Here is a 25,892-nt window from a genome sequence, read left to right on the forward strand (position 1 = left end):
ACTACTAAGAGAAATATTAATTTTTTCCACATTAAATATTTTTAATTTTTTAAATTTTGTTTAATTAATGCATTTGACTTCATTTTTCCCTCAACATTTTTCATATTCTGGTTCTACATTTATCGTTCAATGTGCCGCTTTATTTTGGATCTTGATAAAAATAGTCTCTAGACCCTTGTACACTTTAGCACATGGTTGAATCGATGAGTTATACCTTTCAAAGGAGGCGCTGCTGTATTATATAGCTCACTGCCTCAATCTGGTGTAAGCCACACACGGTGGCAAGTTAGAAGCTGTCATGGTGTTTTGTCAGTAGTATTATAGGAAGGTTTTGAGGTAGCAGGGTGTTATCACCAGGAAAAGACCCACCAAGAAAATATAATGCCCCAGTTATTCTTCTCTTAACAGAGGTGAAGGAATTGTCCAGAAAATAATTCGTCGATTTATTCATAAATCTAAGCTCTGGTAAATCCTGGTGATACGATATTCCCTCCGGAAACGAACAACGCTTATGCATTGTATTGAAGTTATTAAAATACCATTTTCTTATTTTGAACGAACTCAATAACGGAAAATCTGAATGCATTTAAAAATACCCTGTTCCAAGTTCGAACAACGCCGCTGGAAAAACTTTAGCTGGAAATTGGTTTAGAAAATCAACAGATATTTTCCACTGATAAAGCACGAACACAAAAACTTTCAGAGTTTCTTCGTTTTCCCATGCTGCTTTACGATGATCTGTTTGGTGTGGCTAATTTTCACCTTGAAGGTCGTAGCTCTAAAGAGCGGTGAGTAATACATGTCTAATAACTACCAATTTTTACTGAAATTATTCTACTAACTTTAATATTAGACGTTATCCTATACATATGTGTATAAAACTAAAAGTTATTTTAAAAACACATTATAATCGTGTTTTGTATGTGTCATGATCATCGAATATTTGTACTTGCACTATGCAAGCACGTGGTTCTTCGATTTTAAATATTTTAGTAATTTAAGTTTTCCTGTAATAATCGTCTTTGTTCACGAATAAAGTACGATATGACAAAATAAGATCATAACGTGTATTAACCAGATGCGGGGTAATGCATAGAGATGGTATTGATTTAACGGCTAGTGATATTAAATTATTGTACTGAAATTAATATTTCACTGAAAGAAACTTTGTACGATACACATTTACCAAACACTGATAAAATGTTCATTTTTTTTATAGTTTGTGAGCCAAATGAGTTGCATGGTGTCATTGCAACTTTTAAAAACTTATCTTACTATGAGATAGCTATAATACTACATGCCCCAAATAATTCTTGGAATGAAAATTTTTCTTAAAAACAAGAAACGTTTTCAAAAACATTGGATATATTTGTATATCTAGAATATATAGCTACTCAATATTTCTGCTTTGAGATGGAACGTATATTCGGGATATTTTACATCCACATAAATTTAGTCATTTTTCCTCCAGTCCAACTAGTAACACTTGTATTCTTTCCTAAACAAAATAGGAGAAAGAGGGATTCAATCTTAAAGAGAACTACAAAGAATCTTAAAGTAGTTTTATGGAACTTTTTTGGTATCACAACCGTTTTAGTAACAACAGGTTCACAAAGAAACTGACCGAAGAAGGTCGAAACGTTGTTCGCTCTTCTACGTAAAATATTTTCTCAACCCAAACGAGCCGTTTTTGCATATATATTGCTCTACAAGTGGGTTTTCTCGACATCACTGAGAACCAGATACAAGTTCGTTATCTACAATTAATGAAAAGATTTTCCCTTTGAGAATTTTAAAACTGATCTTCCAGACGTAATACGTCAAATGTGTTTTTCTTTTAGCAAAGCCACAAAGGCTATCTGCTCAGCCCACCGAGGGGAATCGAACCCCTGATTTTAGCGTTGTAAATCCGGAGACATACCGCTGTACTAGCGGGGGGCAATACGTCAAATTATATTATAATTGTTTAACACGTCTCTCAGGAGCCAAAGGTGTATTTGTAGTGCACTTCGTTGAATATTAAAAGTAAATTCCATTCGAAAACTCTCAAAGAGGGTAGTTTTGGACACATCTTCTCAAGAGGAATTTTAGATTGTTAACTGGCAATTTTAAGTTCACGACTCCATACTAGCTAGTATTAAGGTCTGCCCACTGGGAGTAAATTCAATTTATATCAAAACCATATTTTCAGCATTATTGTCAATCTTTTATTCTTCTACCATTACCTTTTTATGTTTAGCTTTCAATTGACATGTGAACAATTTCAGTTGCGATTCGGTAGGGAAAGTCGAAATATCACGAGAGTCAGCAGTGAGCTGAACAGACGAACACTTTGAAAGCAGCTACAGACACGACTTGATGCTTAGTATCTACCGAGGTGGTTCTTAATATTTGTCATTTGGATATTTGTATGCTTCTTGTGGTAGGTCTTCAAGCTCGTGATACCCTAAGATATTTCAGTTACCTTACAACTTTAAATAATTTTCGCATCCATAACGCTAAACGAGTGAGAGAAATGCCTTCTTAACAAAAATGTATCGGATATTTCAGTTTGAATTAAGAAAAACCGGATTAGGTAGTTTATTCAACAGTTTCCCGCTGGTTCGTGAGGGTCTGTTAAATTTTGAAGGTTAAAACAACTGTTTTTATAGTCTTTTGATCATTGAAAAGTCGTTCTTTAAATGTAATCTGCAACCACAAACTCTGAAAAACTTATTGTGTAATTAGTACTAATTTTTATTTTGTTAACATCTATATTTTTTATTTCCAGTAACTTCTATTTTAAAGATAGACTTGAGTCACCAACAGATATATTCTTTGAAGTAACATTTAATAAAGAGGTTATTCGTTATATAATCTTACATTAGTAATAATGAATGGTGATTTTTTTTTCTAGTGTAGAGATCAACGATAAGCCAGACTAATAAAAATTCTCTCGTGAATAAATCCTTTATCTATTCAGAGTAATTTGCACCGCCGAATCTGGTTCGAATTCCTTTGAGCCGTTGACTGGATGACGAAATAAACTTTTGTTGAACGTAATATTCCATTCAAATAAAAGCTCCCGTAAATCATCGTCGGCAGGAAACTGGAAGTACTTTTCAGATATGAATTAAAATGTTAATATATCGCTAAGAATTTCTTAAACTACTTTACGTAAAAATATTAGTTTTCAAACTTAAATATGACAAACTAATTTAAGAACATGATGGGTTATAGTATAATCATTATACAAACCATTCATTATGTCTTAAAATATACGATGCTTAATATAAAATTTTGCTTTATGTAACCCTTAAACAGCTGTAATATTGTAGGTAGCAGCATCATTTGATGGCCGACGTTCAAGGGTTAAATAAAACCACCGTCATTCTGTCAGATTTGGTTTTCAATTATCAATAGACTAACTATGGTGAAGTTTACCAACAAAAACTGATCATAAAACAGTAGTTCCAATTAGAATTGATCCGAAAGTTTTTTGCTGTTAAGATGATTCGTGTTAAATTTGTAATAAAACCTCAATATATTTCAAAACAACCAACTGCTTGTACTTGATAAACATAAAGCTTCTCCATAGTAGAATTTTCGAATAAGCTATGATTATTTGTTCTAAAATGTGTTCTAAGAAATGTCTTAAAGGACTTGTCGCTGATTATAATTGCTCTCATAAAGGAAAACATTAGTAACGTTGTGAAACATGTCAGCACTTAAATTGTACCAGAGGTTCTATTTCGATTAGTTGAGACAGTGTTTGATTAGAACTGATCTAAAGAACGTATCTAATTACTGTATGATAGTAAAATACTCAAATCTCGTGTTTTCTAATTACTACTGTTCTGAATTGTTTAAACCTGATTATAATTTTACTTAAGTTCGTTTTTATCACCACTGGAAGAAACGAACCTGCTCTTTCTAGTACTGTTCTGAAAAATGTCGATGTTAGAAATCAGGTTCATCACATTAAATCTTTTCGGAATAATATCTCGCGATTAGGTCTCCTCAGACGATTTTCTTTTATAAATGTTCCGAGGCTTTTGTGTCTGGTGTTTTCCAGGATTTTATTTGTTAAATATAGAATCTGCTCAAAGAACCATAGTCGAATACTTTATTATATATATACTTTGTCCAAAACGATGTTTCACAATTTCGATTTACATTTTACTTTAGGTAAGAATGCATGTATATGAACATGACTAAATTAAAATAGTCTATACAAGAACATTTTATACTGAATTTGTTTTCAGATGTGTTATCATTTTCGTACTTTTAAGGAATACATGAGCAATTGTGATATAGAAATAATTAGGGTTATATTACTTGTTCTCTAATTTTATCTCTATCTAGATTTATATAACCTTCAGTTTAGGGAGCGATACTCCTATATACTTTTGTAACATTTAAAGGTAGATATTACCTCGAATACAATAAAAGTAAATTATTTTAAGGAGTTTTCAAACTTCCTGAACTGTACTTTATAGGCCTTATAATACCTAAACATAATCTAATAAATATATTAACACAAGAATACACTGGATAGAAAGAGCACTAATTAGTAAAATCAGATATATAAATGCATTACTAAGTGCTATAGTTAACGTTTCGGCAGAACGTAATTATCTTAACTGTGACTTTAGCCATCTCTGCAATTTCCGACATCGGTACTCGTTTTTTATCTGTAAGAGATCTTACAGAATGCATATACAAAGTTGTGTACATTTCCTAATGTATCGCTGTTAATAACATATTTCATACTGCTTTTTACTTGTCCAATAAATTGTGGTGCAACAGGAAGTTCCCCATGTATAGACTTTGGTTGCAAAATAAACGGAACTGACTAAATTTTACCATAGTTAACTTAAAACTTTATGGTACATAGTTTCAAACATTATGCGATGTGTAACTTGTATAAAAGTCGTATATCCAGTAAATGTGATGTAAAATTCCAGCAACTATTACCTAAATATTTTATAAAATGTGGTACTTATAGCGCCTATAAAAAGTGTCGCGAGTATTCAATGAAGGTTCTTTGTTTAGTTTTCTTACAAGACAAAAAAATTAACATGATTTACAATAAACGTCTGGCATTCAGGCCGAATAAACATGACGTATATCCAATGAATGCCTAACAGCTTAGTCTTGAATATAATGAACGTATCAAATAAAAGGTCTTGTAATAAATCCCCACACACATACAGGCTTACGAATTTCAAGTTTTTAAGTTTAATGGAATTTTCATAATTCATTTATGCGGGTTTCAAAATTTTCTTTTTCAAATTGAGAAGAAAAATGGATCCAAATACAACGGAATATCTTTGGGTCAAACAACTTCTTGTTCCAATAGTGATGAATAAATAGTATTGGAAAGAAAGAAAAAAAACGTCAAGTGCTCACACGACTACAATCCAGATATGGCGCGTCATGTGGCATGTTAACAGTACTATCCAGATATGGCGCGTCATGTGGCATGTTAACAGTTCAAATACTAATGGTGGTATGTTTATCGTGGTTCTTATCTAGAACAATCGATATGACTCACGGAGCGATTGGTCTAAAGCGGTGGTTCCCAACCTTTTTTGTCCCGCACCCCTAAAAAATTTTAATGTTCTCGCACCTCCTGGAACGCTATCTCGCACCCCTGGTCTAGAGGAATCAATAGCAAGTGGTTGTAAACATTTTAAACACAGCATGTGCTAATCTAAAACTATACGTTTTGTGAAAAATCTGTACATGGAGAAAAATGGATATCATTTTCGTATTCAGGGTATAGGAATTACGGTAAACACGTAAAACCGCCGTAGTTCTGTGACAATCGGTATTATAATCTGTTTCGGTTATTTTCTCCGTGATGGCAATAAATGTTTTGTACGTGAGTACTAAATATTCTGTGAACTGCAGTCTCGTTTCACACAACGTGTTCAGTAAATTATATTCCACTTAGATTTCTTTTATATACATTCAAATTCTTCTCTCAAAGAACAATTTGTCTGCAATTTTTAATGTTTGTAGGTCGGTTTGCTGTTTTTAATTACGTCTCTTCCTTACTATACTCTGCTGTTTATTTTAAAGATAATCAAAATAAACTTCAGTAATGTTTAGTTTTAGTAAAAATATTTTCATACCTTCTAGCATGTTATAAAATATCGTATTTAAATTAAACCAGTATTCATTCTGACGAAATGTACTTTTTCTATTATGAAGAAAACTAACATTTGTAAATGTCTGTTTCTACTTACACTACCATTTTTATTACCTATTTGTTCTAAATTAGTAAATTTAAAAAAATTACAACGAAATATTGAGTTTAAATGACGTAAGTTTGTTCGATTTTTCATTAAATCTGATTCTAATTTTATAGACATTAGAACCACATCGCACACATTCAAACAAACCATTGAATAGTTTTTTCCATTTGTATTCCCAAAATATGGGATTAATAAATCTTATTTAATATGTAAACACTCAATTCCATCCTTTTAAACTTATTCATTCTTTCGTGGTTATTTGCAACTAGTAATCAAATTTTTCTGTTAAACTTCTACATGTATGCTATGTAGTTATTGAAGTCGCTTGCAAGATCTTGCAAATGAGAATCTTGCATTTTGTTTAGTTCTACTTCGATTCTACTTAACAATTAATAACAGTTCAGAGTACAGCATAAAATATTCTAGTAAAATATCCTACCATTTAGTTTAGAAAACTTCTTGATAGCGCAATTTCGTATTAAAAGAAAAGTACTTGAAATATGTTTGACAGCAACTGTTCACGACAACTAACGTAGACTTGAAGTCTTGTAAGTTTTGTACCTGGTATGAAGATTTTAAAGCAACAAATCGTTCCCAGAAATCTTTGTTTCTGGACACTTGTTCACTGACGTATACCGATGGTTATTCAGTTATTTAGACATACATTAAATATTGTAGAAGGGTAGGTGTAAGGTCGTATTAAATATCATAGAACTTCAGTGTAAAAATATCTACCAGCCTTTGTATTTTTCCTTTTTCATGATTATTAATGAACAACCTATCATATTTCGATTTTCAACTCAACGCGCATATTTGGTAACAGAAATCATTGTAAATTGTTTTAAACTCGTTAAAAAAGTTATTTTAAATCTTAGTCAAATACGATAAACAGCCAATGAAGTATTTCAACTGTGAATGTGATATAACCGCAAATCGAGGGATATTTGAGCGGTGGGGCAAACACGTCTCGGAAAAGTCAGTCAATTCAGCAAGGAAAGTTAATATTAAATATCCAAACACAGTGTAAAGTTACGTATGGCAAAAATAGCATAATGCGTGATAGGTAACGTATGGAAAGGTCATTGATGCCAATCACCACATGAATTTAACCTCTACAACGTGTGAAATTGTAAACAAAATGTTCAGATTGACATTTTTCCTTGATTCATGTACGTTTGAAAATATTCCAAGGCCCCAAATTTACAGAATGTTAATCTCACAACCCGTATACGTGACAATATAGTTAACGTTACTCTTCACATCCCCCTCCTGCCGCCCCTCACAAAAAAAAACTAAAGGCATTCCATGTTATTAATGAAGTTGACGGTCAAACTTCGCTAATTAATCTGACAACAGCATACTAACAGTTGGTAGTGGATGATGTTGACAGCCTTGCCACTTGTAGTCTGTTACTTTAAAGTCAGGGATGATTAACATAGATATCCTTCATCTGAACTTACGCGAAATTCTGCAACAAACACGTAGATTTTAATTTGAGTTCATAAAATGGTTCTCATCCCTAAATGTTTCTTTTATAGTTAATTTTCAAAGTATGGTATGTGTGCCATCGTTTTGTGAAAGTAGATGCTACATTAAACTATCATTAATTTTGAAAGTCTTAGCTGTATTTAATTATCGTAATGAATAATTTGGTGTGATTTCTGTTTATGTGAATGTTAATTAATTTAATCATAAACAAGAAAACGTTTATCTCGTAATTAGAAGACTAAATGTTTTATTCCTTAATAAAGTTCAAGAGGCGAACAAGTGTGAACATATTTGTTTAGGCAATGATTATTTTATGAAAAAATATTAATGATATAAATGCGAAACGTTAAGAAAAATGCACGTTCTATATTTCAATATTCAGAGGTAATGTAAAAAAATCCCGAAATAACGTTGTTTGTGACCGAGATTCAATGAAGTGTAGTTTATCGAATATCTTTATTTCTTTAATGTGTTGTGATCAGTTTATTGTTATAAACATGTCTTAAAGATGTACAGTAATATGCAACTCCACTTGTCTCGACCTTTACATTTCCAAATGTGCTTGAACTAGTTTTCGTTTTTTTCAAATCGAACATGTATCCATCTAAATACATTTTAAAAGAAACATCCTGAATTATCTTGACAAATCGTTGAAATATTCAACGAACATTCTAAAGTGAAAGACTCGGTTAAAGTTTCTACGACAGTCAGTAATTTTAAGTTAAATTACTCAATTGGTTAAAAAATATTTAGCCTAAAATATTTTAATGTCTTCAGTATTAATTCATAGAAAAATCCTGTATTTGTATACTTATTTCATTTAAATAAAACAAATCACTGAAGAGGAAAAGTTAAATTCCAGCTTCAAAAGTGAAAAGTTTCACAAGCAATCATTTGCAGGAGATGCACATATTTAGGTGTATGGTTTTGTAAGTTTGTGTATCATAGGTTATAACATTCTGGGAAGAACAAATTCCTTTCTTCGGCTTATGTTGGTGAGAAGAAACTATTGTAGGTTTATCCGCAAAGATCTTATTATCCACGTTTTTATTTTGTAAACACTGACATTCTTATATTCACACCCATGAACTGATATTAAACATTTTATGATGCTGGAATCATTTTATTTCTCTATGCATTTAATATGTAGATAAAAACAAAACCGAATTATCAACTGATAAATTTTTAAAATGGCACTTTGACCCCATTCTCTGGCGTATGGATTTAGCCTAACTTAAACCGCAGCCTCTGTTTGTTTTAAAAACATAACCTGTACTCAACTCGCATTGACTGAATATCTATTAAATAGTTTCTTCAGATGCAGTATCTATCACATCAGTTTTTGATACGGCCCGTATGGCCAGGTGGGGTAAGGCGATCGACTCGTAATCCGAGGGTCGCGGGTTCGAATCTCGGTCGCACCAAATATGCTCGCCATTTCAGATGTGGGGCGGTATAATGTGACGGTCAACCCACTATTCGTTGGTAAAAGAAGCCCTAGAGTTGGCGGTGGATGGTGATCACTAGCTGCTTTCCCTCTAGTCTTACACTGCTAAATTATAGTCTTACACTGCTAAATTAGGGACGGCTAGCGCAGATAGCCCTCGTGTAGCTTTGCGCGAAATTAAAAAATAACCGTTTTTATGTAATACTTCTATGCTGCAGTTTATATTTACGTGCCGAACTACTACTCATGGTTTGCCAAATTCTGCGCAATGTTTTAGCTGTTTATTTCTGGTAATCTTACAACATGCTGAAAATGCTATGTTGCGAAATTTTGTCCACGCCCAGAATATCGATCTCGCGCTGTTTCCCCTGTCTTTCAATAACTTAACTTTCAAGAACCCCGACTTCAATGTTTAATTAAAAACAAATTTGAGTAGCCACCTGATATTTATAATCTATTTCGTCGTGACTGAAAGTTAATGACCAAGAAACACGAATACGTAAATAAAATTATTTCACTGTGGCATGATGTCCGAGTTGATAAGAATGACCATAACTAGAAATATTTATTAGCCAAGTGCGGTCTTTATAGGAATACCGGGTTACTGAGAATGAATTAAAATAAGAAATGCAATTATGTAACCTTTTTTTGGAACGCTACCTTATTAGGAAATCCATGATTTCACAAAAGCTCAGTTCTTCGAGAAACATTAACATAGAAACCTCTTAGTCATAATTACTATGAATGAAACATCAAATTTTCAATATAAATTGTGAAATAGGTTAATATAAATAGTTCACTCAATGTACTTTGTATAACTTTCCACGACGGTAGCATTTCCGATTCGAATTTTGAAAGTCGTGGGTTAGAATTCCCAACACACCAAACGTGTTCGCCCCTTCAGCCGTGGGAGTTTTATAATGTAACATTCAATCCCACTATTCGTTGGTAAGAGTAGCCCATGAATTGGCGATGGGTGGTGATGACTAGCTGCCTTCCATCTAGTCTTTCACTGCTAAACTAGGGGTGGTTAGCGCAGATAGCCTTTGTAGCTTTGCGCGAAATTAAAAAAACGAACACTTTTCCATAATTCATCCACGCAGATTTCAAAGTATTTTTTTCCTATCGAATAAGTTCTTACAAATCCAAAAGAAGAAAACTAGCTTTATCAAATGATTTCGTTTACCACAAAGTTTGTTTATAGGAAGATTCTAGAACGATGGATAATATTTTAACGTCAAGATTGGTCTAGAGAAATCTATAGCTAGTTGATGTCAACATTTTAAACATTACAAAATGTGATCCGATTTCAAAGAAAGTGATTCATTTGTGTAAAAGTACGTATGGCGTTTATGAAAAATCTATACGTGATGGAGAAAAATGGTTATCATTTTCGGATTCAACGTACAGGAATTACAGTAGAACATGTAAACATTTCAAGACAAACCATGCAGGACTGTGTTATTAAATCAGTGATCATCAACATTTGTTTTTATTTTTCGTCATTAAGGGTTGATGTCAATATCCCCGAAAATGACCAAGAAAAAGCTAAGAAACATGATTTTACCAAGTGACTAGTTTTTCGTGTTTATTTGTGAGTAACTGGAGGTCAGTGCTCTATTGTGAACCATCACGTTGAGAATTATTATTATTTATCAGATAGCCGTTTTCATATCTACTTCGTATTGCTTTTGGTTACCGGTTGTAATGATACTTTTTTTACTACATTTATGATGGACGACAGTAAGATGGTCGTGTAGAATGTGCACGTCGCGAAAGGAATTTGCGTAGACTGTCTGGAGCCTCAAGAACTGTCTGTCGACTTCCGCCTGGTCCATGAACTTCTTATCAAGACTGATTTGCTTTCCTTTAACTACCGAAATACCCAACGGAAAGCTTGATTGATACATCATAAAATTAACAAAAACATTTGATTAGAAAGACTAGCACGAATTTATCACAACATATCCAAACCTCAGATAAATTAACTGTAATTTTATTTAGAACGTAAAAAAGAAACAAAAATCGCACCTACAAGACAAACATACCACCTAAGGAACACACTATAAAGTGTAGTTATGTAACGTGTCCTGCTTATTGAAATAGTGGTGGGAAGGTATGACTCAAATTGTTTTTTAAATTTAGTTTCGCAGGTGTTACAGCATAAAATAAGAGAAACTACGAGGGGAGGGACAGATGGGGTGCTTTAGCCTACAACAATACCCCACATCTTTATCACCTTTTTGCTGTCTGCAGCCAGATGTAGGAAGGTGGTTGCTCAAAAAAATTAAAATATTTTTAAAGAAAAAAATTAAGAATACATAAACCAACGGGGAGTTGGTAAAACTGTTCTTGAAGTTGGCATTCCACAACATATTACGTTTGTACATGAATACAACAATGTTAAGATATTACTATACAAGCCCAACCCAAATGTTTAGTATAGCTCCTATCCTCGTCTCATATAATACAGATAAGAACAGCTACAGGACCATAAGATAGTTTCTGGTTTACATCTCGCCATGTCTTAATGCATTTCGAATAATTATGGAAATAAAAGTTCTTTATTTTGGTCATTATTTCACAATCGGTATTTTTATCCCATTGTTTACTAAATTTCATTTTCTAACGCTTAACCCATTCAGAACCGCTTATTAAAGTATTGAATATACTTCATCATAAAATCTGGTTTTCGTGTGTGAAAACCTTGTTTACTAAAGTTTACCAAAGTTTGATTTTTACTTACTGCTAACTTCTAATAATTATGTAAACCGTAACGACTAGAAGTAGTTACGACAATAGAATTTTCGTTTTTTAGTATCAATAATTTTCGTAATTTCGAGTTTGTATTGTTTTTTTATATTGAGTTTTAGGTTTATGTGGCGAGAGAATGATAATTATATTTACATGAATCTTTCATTTTGAACAAAAGGCAAGAAGGATCCATAAGAAACTCACTTTCGTTTCATAGTTTTTGAAACTTGATACATTTTCTTTCAAAACTTTGAAATATTTATACAAAATATTTATATAGCTGGTTAATATATCCATCTAACTGCATCCAGCTCATCGTAATTTAATATGGTTGTACGTGAAAATGGACTAAAAAAACTATTTGCTTCAAATACAACGTTTTGCTGATTTGATCAATTTCAAGCAAGTCATGACAACGTTAAAGTGTATTGTAGAATAACCCACAAACTACGCCTAAATTACTTGGGTTTTGGTTTTATAAAGTCTGAATATTTTAAGTACAATATTTACATTTTACTAAAATATAGTAACTTATCACCATACCTTTTTGATAGTTAAAACAATAGATTCTAGAGCAGGAAGTAACACAACTTAAAACTTTTTTAATGGATAATGAATCAAAATGTGCAATACCTGTTAGTTGAATCCTTAAATACTCGTTAATGGATACGTTCAACCTTTTGAGGTTTACTATAAATATTGACGTAAAAATGTCTGAACGGTCCTCATCTTCCTTAGGAAAAAAGACAGATTTCCTTAGTAATAGTAGTTCTGTTTAATATAATACAAACTTAAAAATTTGTTAATCCGTCAACTATTCTTAAACAAGCTTTATAATATGGATGTGGGCAGTTATATAGTTAGTTTTGAAAGATGTCTCGCACTAATAATCCATGCTAATATTGTATTAAATAATGTAGTGTCCTAAGTCGAAACATCAAATCAGTTCAGTATTGTTGTTTTTGTCCATCTGTTAAATTTTAACATATTGTAAGGAAAGAAACATACTTTTATGATAATTATATTATCATGAGTTTGGTAAAGCAGTTACCACATCACGTCGTTACGGTTGAAGTGATCCTAAATTAGTTTGTTTTTGCGTTCGGAGAGAAGTGTCCATAGATAAACATACAAGTTTTGTATTTTACGTTTGGACAAACTAAAAACCGTGATACCAACATTCGTATCGAAAAAGGAGAATGCCTATACAAATGTAACTAACCATTTATTAGCCAACATTCGTAATAATGCTTTATCTGTTTGCAGCAAAATAAATGTTATTTTCACCGTTTAATATATTATTACTTTAGCATGTGTTACATAAGATATCTTGCATTTTACCATAATTTTCTTTAGTTCGGTTATCCAGCTGCAAAACGAAATATTGTCGGTTACATGTTAGTAGGCACATTTTTTGGTCATCTTTGGACGTGATAGTGGATGGGTAAAACAATATACGCAGTCTACCCTAGTTAGCTGATGAATGAATACTTGCAGAAAATGTCTAAATTCCATAAGGGTAGCTCAGTTTGGCCGTCAATTTTGATTTATATTCCTTTAAGCCGAACACTAAATCCTCTTTGTTGGCCGCTTCAGTTTTTTCACACTTACGGTATTTTTGATCAGGTGACATGACTTTATCAACAAACCACACCAAATAAGAGTAGTAACCAACATTAGCTTTAAGACTACAATCTTATTATTCTGAACGACTTTAACAGAATCAGCCACATTCATTATACGATGGTAGTTTTCTTCCTTAAAATAGAGGTAATTTTCTCTACAATAACGCCATGGAAGCTAGATTAACAGCTTCTTGTCATTACCCTCATGCACTCGGTTCAGTCGTATCAAGCACCATTACTTACGTTAATTTCTTCACTTAATACGTGACTGTAAACACTACGTAGGGGAGCTTCATAACATTTAGCAAATTGTATTGGCAAGAATAATGAGCAATAACCATCCACGCGTATGATTCTTTTAAAAAGTTGAGCTAGAAACTAATCTAGTTTGCTTGGCATAACCAATATTTGTTTCTGCATTAATACTTTCACCTTAAATTGTTTGCTGCTCTAAATATCTTCAATCAGAATGACAAATTAAAAATAGTTCACATGTACTGTTGGGTAAAGTTGTAAAATCGTCACGCTGGTAGCTCACGTGAATCTTTGGTCAAAATTTAGCGGTTTTGTTCAATAATTCTGCACATGTGACGTACAAATGACCAAATTTGACATCTAATTAGTAGGATGGGAAGATCAACGTGTGTAGCAAGAGTGAAATAAAATCTAAGTATGTTTTTCCATATAAATTTTCTGCACTTTCGTGGCAAAAAAAAAATAAAATAGAAAAATTCGATCAATATTCTAAATTTTTTATATCTTGTATACATCTCCACGGATTTCTTTATTTAATATGTAAAGCAAGGGTCCAATAACGTTTATAAACCGAAAACATCTTTGTATTAACACAGTCCAAGCTACAAAATGTGGAAAATTGCTAAACTATCCACTCATGTCAAGTGTTCCACAGGTTGTTTTGGCCGCACAATACAGTACGTTTTGAAAGTTCAGATATTATAGATATCACATAGTTGAAAGTTTCGCTTTTATCTTGCTGGCTTACAGTTTAATTTGTAAACTTCATAGCACCACAGTTCGAGGTTCGATGTCAATGGCTAGGAGAGTGTAAATTGCTTAACTCAGTAACAGTACCTTTTAAAACACTCGATACGAAGTAAATATTCTGAGGAATAATATTTAAATATATTACAATCAGAAATCATAAGCGTTGATATTTATAACTTTAGGGAATAAATATACGAATAATCATGTTTAATAATTAGTCTGAAAACATAACTTGAAATATTTCATTCTATTTAAAATAAACAACAAAACTTGCGTTGATATGACTTAAGAGTCGTTAGCGATAAGTAATTTCACAGACCACATGTTTTGTTAACTCATTTAGCGAGTTATTTGTAAAGGTGACAGTGAAAGTTTTATTGTAGTGCTTTAGAAATTAGTATGAAAATTAGCAGAAAATCTAAAGAGAACTTTCCAATTATACAGCATTAAAAATAAAGGCTAATGAAATCTGCTACTAATTTGTATTAAATAGCACAAATTTTGGAGAACATCAGGGACGTCTGATAATAACTCGCATATGTTATGCATAAGACAAGTATACAATTTAAAGAATTCTAGTAAGAACAGCAGTTTTCTATATACGTAGTATACCTTGCACCACTTTGTAAACACAACCTTTACTGACAGACCGTTAGGTATCAATATGTTTCGCTAAATAAAAATCCAAAGGGTTGGATGTGTTAAGGTTATTCTCATCTTACTAGAAATATAGAATTATTAAATTGCTTGATTTTAGGTAAGGTTCTTGTTTCGCTGGAAAAGGGAAATTGAGTTTTATCTGAGAAGATGGCGTTAGTTACCGTCTTCCTAAGCTTGATTCCGCATCTGTGGAATAATAATAATAAGCTAACGTATAGGCATAGCTTTACGCCTTCTTGGACTGCTGTTACTCCTGTAGACAATTTATCTGAGTTGTGGAAATACTTCCATTATAGATCCATGTTGGCAGTTTGTTGGTCAATTACTAAGAGAATCCCTGTATCAGATAATTATTTTGTATGTGTTTTGTGGAGGGAGATGTGTTGCTTTATAGTGGACACTTTTCTATTGTAAGAATTTCAGAAACATTATCCAGTGTTTAGTACGATATAAAACGTTACCCGTGCACCACATGCATTACGACATGCGGGGACAGAAGAATGTTGCTTTGTTTAGTTTCAACTCTCATATAAATAGTACAATTTAAGGCAGAATGTAACTGTCGCACGTGTTGACTAAGTTCAAATGCCACTTGATTATACAGTTAATTTTATAAAGAAAGGATGACCACTGTATCTATTTCAGTGGAGTGCCAAAGTTTTCCACTTGGGAGAGGGGCATTCAATTTTGAAGTGGCCAATTTAAAGATAAATTGATTTAAATTTTTAACTTCTTTTTAATAAATTGGTCACTAAACCAAATAAAATGCAATAGTTTATAGCAGTATTTTTATTAACTTGCATAAAACGACTTTAATATTAGAGCTGAAAAATGTGATAAATATGCCTAGATTTTTCAGGGAAGATGGACCTTCTTGGGGTCATTACCCCTGATTACGCCTCCGTATTCTATTTATTTTATTAAGGTTAGTAAATTAAGCTTTATAAATCCAATGTTGCTAAATATTAAACCATAGGCAAAATTAATTTTTTATTAAATATAATTGAGTGATTTTTAAATGAATAAGTGGAATAGTAAGCTTTTCAACCCTGTCAAACGTAATAAACCGTTTTGTTATGGTCAAATTACTGTTAGAAAGGAAGGTCATGGCGATTTTTGGAAAAACGACAAACTACAGCTCATAAAATACAAAACTTGTTTCGATACAAATTGAAAGAAACTCATGTTTACTTTTGATCTGATTTGGTCTTGTTTTGTTAGTTACCTATACAGATCGGCTAAAATTTTGTAATTTTTCACACATTTAATAAATACTGTAAATGTGCGGTGAGTATACATTACTATTTTATTAATAGCTCAAACTAAAACTGACGATGGTGTTAGCTAAGCAATTCTGCACGAATCAAAAACGTAAATTATTCAGAACTGCTTACAAATATGTTGTATTGTAAATTAATCTTGCTTTAGTCTTCCTGGGTCTTCAGGGATCCCAAATATCTTGTAAACATCAGTTCCGATAGAGGGCAGCACAAACATGTTTGTTCTTTGAAGCTTTAAATTCAACCAGTTTGTATTAAATTATAACATTTTAAGTAGTAAAGAAACAAACTAACATTTAATGTTCATTTATCGATTAATAAGTCGAGTCCACCTGGGCCCACGAACATTGACTGGAAATAGTTTACAGAAAACTGAAGGTTTTAACATTAAGAACATTTTATAAACGTAAACATTGCAAGTATGACTTGATTCCTCTGTTGTAATATTGGTAAGTTTACGAACTTTACACTACAGAGAATAATGCTCTGTATTTTGTAGTTGACACAGCGGGTAGCCAAATATAGCTTTAAAAAAATAACTGATGATCGTTAACAATGTATCAGAGCATATAGCTCAACATCTGTTATCAGACACGAAAATAATGGTACTTTAATGTAAATCGTTACATTAGATTTACATATGCAAAAATGTTATATGAAAGTCTTGATAAATTATTAATAAAATATGTATACTCATGTAGTCAATACTTTCTGTATACTAAACTTAATATGAAGAGGTTAAAATGTTTTCTTAGTACCATGCTCATTTTCATATTAAGACGTGTTTCATTACAAAAGCATATATTCTACCATTTATTTTACTTTGGTGTGGAAGAATCGCTCAAACGTTTTTACAAGAACTTAAAAAAATCAAATAATATTAAAGTAATCCATTAATGAGAAATATTTCCACTGGTTTTTAAAATGGAAACCGAATTCCTTACACTTTGTTCACTAAGACCTTGGTTATGTTTGTCAGTGTCTTTTTCCTTAAGTTGCTTTCTAAGTTGTCTAACTGTAACCCACGAGCCACCCCAAAGGCACAATGGTATATCTGCGAACTTAAAACTCTACAAATCAGATTTAGTTAGCTGTAGTTGGTAGAATGGATAGCCTGTTGTAAAAAATTTTTGCTTAATTACAAACCAGCCAATCCCCGATTTTTTTGGACGATTCAAATTTCTTCTATCGTTAACCACAGTAACTTAGGTTCGTTTGATAACTCGTTATTTTATCATGTGTATTTTTTCAAGTTATTTGTAGTTTCTTAGTTTGTGAACTACTTTACATTCAAGGGTACAGTAATATTTCTGCCCAATTAACTTTTAAATATTTACCAATAGGAACAATGGTTTAAACATTTGTTTTTACAAATGTTGCTTTGTTTTAACTCTCGTTCTCTTGAGTTGCTTTAAATTAAATCTTTCAAATAAAATTAAAGCATCCTTTTAAACGTTAATTCTCCCATAAACGTTTCTCGTATAAAGGATGAGATTTGATTACTTTATTCTTTTGTCCTTTGCTAAATTAATGTAGAGGAACAACTGTTTTAAAAAGCTTATTTTCTGTTTGATTCTCACTTGTTTTTAACGTAAAGTTTTGTTATTTCATGAATTATGTGGGGTCTGAGTGAATAACATTAAGTTGGGAAAATGCTCTTGTTTTATATTTTTATCGCTGAAATATATATTTTCACGCGTGGTATAATTTTAATATTCGTTTACAAAATAGCTATTTTAGTAGTTAATATTAAGTGAAACAGTTCTTTTGTTTATGCACAGGTCAAACTAATAGGTATAAATATAACGAATAAATTTACATTCGGAAAGAAGTGGAAATGCACTGACGTTTTATGAATAATACAATTTTAATGAATTGTACTCAAGGAAATCGTATTTTCCGTTTTATGAATATACAATATTGACCCGATGACGAAATGGAAAATCTGTGCTATTAGTTCTGTTTTTTGTAAATTAATAGCATGTCTCTTACGAATTAAGTGGTCAACATTTCAAAACGGGTGTTTTTGGCCTCTCTACAGTCCTGGAAATGTGAGTTTAAAAACGTGTAATTGCTAAAATAGGATTTCTTCAGAGACAGGCTACACAAACATTACTGTTGAGAATAGTGTTATTTTCCTCTATTCCACTACTTGGTAGAAAATGGTTGGTTAGCGTAAGATATTTCTTTCTACCCTTGTTAAAAAAAATGTAAATTCTGTGTAATAAGATGTGGTTTCTATAAACCGAAATATGAGAAATGATTAATGTGTATGCAATATGAAATAAAAAATAATCCAGGTTTTAGGAATGTTTCAACTGCTTAAATGTATGTGTTGAAAACCAACTGCATATTTCAACATTATCATAATCATGTGAAGTTTCAATCACTCCTATTTCTGTCATTGTATCAGTTCTTATAACACTACGTAGATACTAGCTCACACTACAGTGAAGTAAAATGATCATGAATAATTCATGATTACAACTGCATTTGTAACGACTGAGACATCAAGGACTAGACAAGGCACTTGTTTTGAAAAATAAATTCTCAGACTAAACTGTTTTAAAACAGTTCTCTTCTATCAAAGTATTTTTTGATATTTATTTTGGTAACATAAATGTCATGTACAATTTACCGTAGCCTGGAACAGTCTCAATCTTAGAATAAGGCATATTATTATTACTTGTGCTTCTGATTATGCACAGAAATGGAAGTTTTTAAACCAAGTTCTGTATTGAAAACAGTTTTGAATTACCTTCACATTTCCAAGTAAAACATTTCTGTTCATGAAGTTTGTCACGCTAACAGTGACGTACACGAGACTATCAGGTTCGGCGTGTTATTACTTCAACACAAGAACATTTAACGTATAAAATTTACAAATTGAGTTTCAATAGTGCGAATTCTGGTTTTATTAAACGACGATTAGGCTCAACTTTTATATAACTTACATGGATGTATTTGTACGGAGGAAATACAGCTGGGATCTCCAGAGTCCTTGTTCATTCACATAGTATTACTATAAAATACTCAAATATTTTAAACAAGGATGAATTAAATGTCAATGACTTTTATAACAACAAGGGTATTCAGACATTACCATTAATACACGATCTATAAATAACGAATAATTCTAAGCAACTGGCGTATGTCTAGAATCATTCAAAGATAGCATTAACTTATGTGGCCTGTTTATCACTAGTATCTTTGTTTTATTATACATCTAACTGCAGGATTTTAATATTTGATTTCCTTAGTTTGAATTCGACAGTTGTATGCTTTGTTATTCAGCTTTGCTTAAGTATAGCCACATATTTTTCTTAACTAATCAATAACCTTGTGTATACATTATCTCTGTAGACAAACGTATTTGACTCTGTAATAGTCATGGGCAAAACACTTGAAAGCATAATTTAATTTTATTGAATTGAAATGTTCATTGGATACTTTAATTTTAAACTCAAAATCATTAATCACAACACGAAAATAATGCGAGTTCGTCTTGTAACGCTAAAATTTCATTTGACTTTGGGTTTAACATCACTTGTTATTGAGAGATTGAAAAACAGGATTTTCTGTCTTTTAAACAAAGGTGAACTATAGTAGAAATTACTAGTATAAGCTTACGTGTTTTACGGATGTTTCAGTACATCGAGTAAGTCATTTGATACCTTACCAAACTCTAACTGGACTGTACAATTTTTAAATTACACATTAAAGAAATCAGTGTGCAAAAAGTTCCTCTAACATGGTAATTAAACCACGTACATCATATAACAGAAAATTCAGCGAATATTCCGTGTGGAGAAATTGATGTTCTATCTTTTGAAGCAGAACTGCTCACTGTACGCGTCAGGCTACTTTAAATAACTATGACTAATAGTAAAGACGAAACCTAAGCCCCTAATTGAAGTTATTTTCTACTTCTGTCAAAGATATAGACAGTTGAAAACCGTTGAAGGTTTTACACTAGTGTTATTTTGTGCTCAGTATCAAATGTATTTAAAAAGCAACAAAAAAACACTGACGTAGCGTCAGCCTGTGATGTATCAGTGTAAGCACAATATAAACAGTGTTTTTATTGACCTATCACCTTCAAAGTTAAATATATATTCACCATGTATAGACCACACCTACAGTGGAACAAGCGCGTATTGATATCAAGAATCGTTAACGTCGAGTGTAGGAGGGTTTCCCGTTGATATAACTTAAAGCGACTGTTGTAAGCGTCTCCTTGTTTTGTTTCACATCGCGCTCGAATGAAAAAAAACTTAGTTCTGATGAAACTACAAGACAGCTGAAGTAAATAAAATAATTTGCGATGAAGTTTAACGTTTATTTACGAAATCTAAAATTAAAATTGAGAAATATTAGATAAGTAACTAAAATTAAAAAATCAAATTTTTATGGTATTAAGACCAAAACTTGTACTCACCTAGCTTCTTATTTCTGATGTATAACAGGGTGTAGTTTCACTTATTTCTGACGTATAACAGGATGTAGTTTTACTTGCTTCGTACCGCTTTGGAATTATAACAGGACGTTGACATACATCTGCATTTCCGTGTTCTTCACGTAATGTAGCTTTGATGTGATTTGTTAAAAACTTGTAAGAGGACGAAAGTTCTTTATTTTTTCCTACAGAAAATAAAGGATAAAACTGTAAAATATAATTTTTGAACCAGTAATAGCCAACTAACATTATGTGAGATATCCTTTTGTTTTTACCTAACCTTCATTGTCGTAATAGCATAATCTGATTAACGCTGCAAAAGAAATTTTTATTTTTAGGTATACCATGGGATGAGAGAGCAACAAGAATTCTGTATTCTATCAAATGCGCTTTTAAGTATAGGTATGTTATTAATTCTAGCTTTTGTAGTATCATATCTGCTTATACGGAGGGTAAGTCCACAAAATTTAAAATCGAAATTTAAGTTATCTTCCAACAGGTGTAAAATATGTTACAAACTATATAAGCAAAACAAGTATTTTGGTGAAGAAACATGAGGTGTAATTTTATACTTAAGAATTGTTTCGGATCAGCTACAGATTCTAGAAAACAAAAATTAACCACAAGTCACCTACCTATAAGACCACCTTTCCAAACTGCCCTTTTCTTAGGTTTTCATTCATTCTTTCAAAAGTATTGTTACCCCTTTCTTAAAGACAACAGATAAGATCACTTAAGTGATTTGTTCCACTGAGACGACCAGTTTAAGTAAGGGTTGAAATATTATACACCAGCCACCAATTATATCATATCAGTGCCTTAAAATATTAACAGCGTGTACCCATCAAAAATGGTGGGGCAAGTACTACCGTCATCTCCAGAGCACGTTCTCAAGTATTCCTTAATGATGTAAGTGGAGGTTAAAAAAGTGAACAGGTTTTAGGGAACGCAACAGCCTTGAAAGAGTATCATTAACCGTCTGGGGACGAGGTTATGGTAAGAGTAAATTGATGTTTGTTCATGTGAAAGATCTCTATGAAGCGTTATAGGTTTCGAGTATCGAGATTTTCCAGCACATCAGTATTTCTTCAAACGTTTATCAATAGTATAACATTGACAACATTTCTGCATTCACTAAAGATTTTTGATGGTTATTGAACTAATTTTACATGATAGACGTCACACGTTTTGAGAAACTCTTAATCAATAATAAGCCATTTCATTATTGTTCATATTGAAGTATGAGAAATGCTGAAGTTTTGATAGAAACTAACATTTCTTTCAGTTATAATGAATGTAAGTTTATAAGTAAACCTAGAATTTTGTAATAACCATGCTATATATGTAGTTAACTTTATAACCATATATATACATGCTCTATAACTTGGATATTTTATAAAGGAAACCGTTAAACCATCCTGTTTAGCATTCAAGAGTTGCACTTCACAATGCTTCTGCAAGTAATTTTATTAATTTCCATGAACTGTCTTTAATCTCGATTGTGTCAGGACGTTACGATATCAAATTTATATACAGATTAGTGTATAACACTTCACATTAGGTTAAAATTCCTACATGCTGACCTGATCCCCTAGCTGTCAAGTTTTGACAACAATTTAATAGTTTTGGCAGTAAAGCAGAAAGTGGAGGGGATATGCCACACAAAAATAGCGTATGTTTACTCAAGAATACATTTAAAAAGGTGCATCTAGTTTAAATAGAACTGAGTATTTACAAATGTCTACATTATCTACTTACTAGTCAGTCTGTTTATATGGGGCTCAACATTGAACGTTTAGCTACAAAATAACTTTAAAATTGATTTTGTTCTGGTTTCAGGAATACACGAGAATAACTATTAAACTGTTTACTCAACAACTGGAATAAGTTTAGTTGTGCAAAGATAACTTTGGAATACTTAACTGCGCCTCGGTCAGTTAACAAAATTGCTTAGACTGGTAAATGATACTACGAGTTTTATACGTTCCAGTATATAGAAAGTTAACACATTTTAACAGAAGGATGTACCGTGAATTTGTACTCGTTACAAATGATGATAATGTAAGCTGGCATAAAATTACTTTCCAGCATAAAGCCATTCGGAAAAAAATCGTACGTATGAAGTACTTGTTAGGCCTATTTCTGAGTATTTTCTATCAATGTACTATGTCTGACAATGTATACGAACTAGTCATCTTAATGTTTCTAGAAAAACTAAAGTTTATTTAAACTTTGTTCTATTTCATCACGAGATTAGCTTAAACCAACCATTTAAACTTTCATTCTTTTATGGTTCATTAACATAATTCTTCCACCTGATAAAAAAAAAAAAAAAAAAAAAGTTGCTTTCAAACAATGCTTCAGTTCTGTTTAATTTGTAATCTGTGTTTTACGATGCATGTCTTTTTATAGTACAGCTTTCTGTTTAACATGTCTTATAACCAGAGGTATTAAGACCAGGTTTTTAGTGTTACGAGCCTTCAGACTTTCTCGAGCCACTTAAGGTAGAGAAGCATAGGATAAATTATAGACCATAACTCTGTTCTACGTTTAAATAAACATTAAACATTCCTGCTGTAGGTATCATTTTACAGCAGTTTATTACACATCATTTCAGTGTTGGGTTCATAACTCAAAATGGGTGTATATAAAACTATTGTACTCAACAATGATAACTTCTGATGAAAATGTTATCACTGCTACTCATATTGTCTAGATTTCTCTATATCAGCTTACAAGATAAGTAGTTTTCCTTCCATTGCTCAACGAATAATTGTAAACAGTTCTTTACTCAGGCACCGAAATGGATAGCAGTGAGAGAGAATGACAGTGTGTGTGGGTTTGCTTCTCAATAACGTCTTCCTCTTGTTATCAAGATCTGATCTGTTCATATTATTTTCTACGAAATGTCATTATCGCGTTGCACAGAATAGATGTGTAGGAGTTACTGTTTAGATGATGAATATATTTAGTTCTGCAAATTAAGCGGTATGTTTAATGTGAAATGAAACGGAAGTTCAGTGTTCAGTTTCTCGCTGTATTTATTATAAAAACGCACGTTCTGTAAACGCAGATATAAATACGTTTTTATTAGTATACAGGTTATTAGTATTATTGGTGTTACTGTTTCATTCTATATATTTCAAGAAGTCAGTATAAATACATTGTTGTACATTCTATTAATCATGTTTATAAAACCCTTCTTCTTCCTTCGTATCAGAATCTGCATATATCGGAGACCATAAGAGAAACGCAAGAGACCTGCAAAACATGTGCAGTCAAACTGGCATCTTATATATCGTATTAAAGATTTTCTTTTCACGAAATGTAAACTTATTTCTATGACGTAGAAACCTAATGCATTATTTGTTTGTTTAACTGTACTCTCTGTTGTGGACTTCAGTTTCGCCTATTTCAAGGCTCATCAGCACAGTTGAAATCAGCAAGTCAGAGAAATAGTTAGGCAATCTTATAATTGCATATATTTATAGGATTGAATCCATTTTAAATAGTAACCTAAAATAATTTAGGTACGTAAATTGTCACTCGCCTAATTCATTATTCGTTTATTGAGCAGTGGACCAACTGGTTAAAGATTATAAACACGCTAGTTTCCCTTTTTGCAAAAGAAAATGAAATTTTAGTAGATGTCACTATTTTATTTACTCTTTACACGTCTGTTTTACGCTGGGTATTTATTCTGTCTGAAGATAAGCTTACAAATGAATACAATTGTTTCAGATATATTGACAGATGGATAAAGATGAATGTACTTTAGCCCTAACGTCAATAAATAGTTGAATTAGATAACGATTTTTTAATTCCACTTTCCTTCTCCAGGTGTCGGTTTTCCTTTTGTCGTAGGAACAAATCTTCAAGACAACTTTTACTCTTTTCTAGTGCTTGCTCGTCAAATTTTCTACCACATTCTAGTATTTGTTTTACGATATACTAATCGATAACAAAAGTATTGGTTTTTTCTTGATTTGATTTATTTACTTGTCACAATTGTAATGGAAAATTATACTGCTAACTGCATACGTGTATACGAAACCAAAACTATACTGAATTACCATACTCCAGTCAATAAATTGTAAGTGAACGTAATCAATTGTTGTGAACTTACCTTCGCTAAACAACGTAGGAATGTTTAGTTTAACTGCATTGTTTGTCAGATACGAATTTCTATACAGAAGGAAAACTATCAGAATGTTGGTAGCACAGCTTATGTAGGGGTGGCTTGGATAGTTCATCTGAATAGAATTTTAAATAATTTTTAACAGGTCATTACTTTACAATACTGTAGTTTTTCCTTTCATAACAATATCTATGTAATGAGTGAGTTAAGTTTTGTCTGTAAATATCATAAAATGTTTGAATTTTTCTTTCTCAGCTTCTTTTATATTGCATAATATTAAATATCCCTCTAGTATATCGGTAACCCTACGGATTTACAACGCTAAAATCAGGGGTTCGATTTCATTCGGTAGGTTCAGCAGATAGCCCGATGTGTTTAGCTATAAGAAAATAAAACACACACGCATAATTCAAAACCCAAACAATGATGACAACCAACCTTGCTGAGCCGACATAGCAGACTGAGCTTTTAAAAGCATCTCAACATTCAAAAACACTGTCTATGCTTTTATATAGAAATGATCCAAATACTGTCCCTAATGTCTTGCTTGCATTTGTTTTTGAAGGATAAATATTAACCATACATTTATTTCCTTTATTTAAAAGTTTTTCCTTTACTTTTATTAATTAGAATCCTTTAACTTAGAATATAACGTAGTTACTCGAGTTTGTTGGATGAAGGATAAAAACAGGAAATAAAACAAACATCGATTTACTGAAGAAAAATATAAAAATGCTGAGTTATTCTGTTCTATTTAGGAATATTGTGAAATACCCTTTATATATTTGTATGTAGCT

At 32.0% G+C, this 25,892-nt stretch overlaps 1 long non-coding RNA gene across 1 annotated transcript; it reads right to left on the bottom strand.

Annotated features, from left to right (window-relative positions):
* Positions 1–2,825: 2,825 nt before the first annotated feature.
* On the bottom strand, positions 2,826–21,939 carry LOC143244965 (uncharacterized). The gene is made up of 4 exons (XR_013025405.1): positions 21,593–21,939; positions 20,940–21,142; positions 12,565–12,664; positions 2,826–3,097 (listed from the first exon to the last, which is right to left on the bottom strand). It is a non-coding gene; the product is annotated as an uncharacterized LOC143244965 (long non-coding RNA).
* Between the last annotated feature and the right edge of the window lie 3,953 nt (positions 21,940–25,892).

This window comes from Tachypleus tridentatus, chromosome 1 (genome assembly GCF_004210375.1).
Source record: "Tachypleus tridentatus isolate NWPU-2018 chromosome 1, ASM421037v1, whole genome shotgun sequence".
Classification (NCBI taxonomy): Eukaryota; Metazoa; Arthropoda; class Merostomata; order Xiphosura; family Limulidae; genus Tachypleus; species Tachypleus tridentatus.